This window comes from Mus caroli, unplaced genomic scaffold (genome assembly GCF_978045245.1).
Source record: "Mus caroli unplaced genomic scaffold, Mus_caroli_1 scaffold_18, whole genome shotgun sequence".
NCBI classification, from domain to species: Eukaryota; Metazoa; Chordata; class Mammalia; order Rodentia; family Muridae; genus Mus; species Mus caroli.
Window position 1 is genome coordinate 58206160 of NW_028227273.1, and position 1737 is coordinate 58207896.

At 44.5% G+C, this 1737-nt stretch overlaps 1 pseudogene; it reads left to right on the forward strand.

Annotated features, from left to right (window-relative positions):
- Positions 1-1330: 1330 nt before the first annotated feature.
- Positions 1331-1525, forward strand: LOC110312332 (translation machinery-associated protein 7 pseudogene; annotated as a pseudogene).
- The last annotated feature ends 212 nt before the right edge of the window (positions 1526-1737 follow it).

Genomic DNA, 1737 nt, shown 5'->3' on the forward strand with positions numbered 1-1737 from the left:
TTAACCATGGAGCCAGCTCTCCCACCAGTCACCATTCTTTACAACAAAAGTCTAAAATGGGTCTTTCTGGGTTAAAACAGAGGGGTCTGAGAACTGAGTCCTGTTATGGCAGCTCTAGAGAGACTGTACTTATGGCTTTTTCCAGTTTCCAAGACCACGTGTGTTTCTTGTTGTAGTAAATATTTAATCTCAATCAGGCGTTTCTACCCCACGTTTGATCATTCAGTTCCCAGATAAAAGACACAAACCTCTATATTTATAAGTCTTTAAAGCATTAGAGATGGGCAGATATCTATACTCTGAGCTATTAGTATTCAAGGTTCAGGATAAGAGCTAGAAACCATGAGCTCATGGCCAGGAGAAACAGCAAGCATTTGGGGAACACCACTAGGGAGGTAATAGGCCAGCATGTAGAAAAGTAGATTAGGGATTGCAACCAACACCACCCCAATAATTGTCAAAGCCAAATAAAATAACCATATTCTGAGTCTCATTTATTTGTAAACTAGTCGGGGATAAACTGAAATTGGCTGTGCTACAGTTTCTGACCTCTTGGCTCCCTTCTCCCTCCTTCCAAGCCCCACACAGTAGGTCTTCCCACACTGTATCATCTGGCTTCCTCTGCTGCCTCCCAAACTCACAATTTGAAACACTGTGTTTATATTGGACCCACCCAGATAATCCTGGATAATCCCTTTATAGTAAAGTCAGATGACTAACAACCTGAGCTGAATCAAGAGCGTTGTTTCCCTTCGCTGAGTGATACAATGTATCCGTACATTCCAGGGATTAGCATGGTGACATCTTTGTAATGGTGGGGGTGGAAGCAGGTGTCAGATGTATCCACAGAATGTAAGAAACAGAGGGCCAGGAATATGGCTTGGCAGTTTAAAGTAATTGTTGCTTTTTGGTTGGTTGTTTTTTTTTTGTTTTTCGAGACAGGATTTCTCTGTGTAGCCCTCGCTGTTCTGGAACTCTGTCTGTAGACTAGGCTGTCCTTGAACTCAGAGATTCTCCAACCTTTGGCTCCCAGGTGCTGGGATGGAAGGCGTGCACCACCACCATCAGCTGAGTAGTTACTGTTTTTGCAGAGGACCAGGGTTTGATTCTCAGCAACCGTCTCCTAACTAACAACCTCCCTTAACTCCAGTTCCATGAGATCCGATGCCCTCTTCTGGTGTCCATGGGTACCAGACATGGACAAGGTGCATAGACATACATACAGGAAAAATAACTCATACTCATAAATTGTCAATCTAAAAAAAGTGTCATCAGGTGGATATAAGAAATTCTCAGAGGATCAGGGTCTGGTGAAGGGGCTGGAGGCGCCATGTCAGGCTGGGAAGGTGGCAAAAAGAAGCCCCTGAAACAGCCCAAGAAGCAGGCCAAGGAGATGGACGAGGAAGATAAAGCTTTCAAGCAGAAACAAAAGGAGGAACAGAAGAAACTCGAGGAGCTAAAAGCCAAGGGTGCCTGGCAGGGCCCCCTGGCCACAGGTGGAATTCAGAAATCTGGCAAAAAGTAAGCTGTTCCTCACATCTGGGGTGATGGTGACCCCCCTCTTCCATTCCTATTTAAACATCTGGATACCCTGCCATAGCACCTTCGCCACCTACAGCTAGAATGAAGTGTTATCTTGTAACCTGTCAAACATCTGGATTCCCTGTCATCACATCTTTGCCATGTAATAGCTAGAATGAAATGTTATCCTGAAGCCTGTTGTACATTGTAATAAAC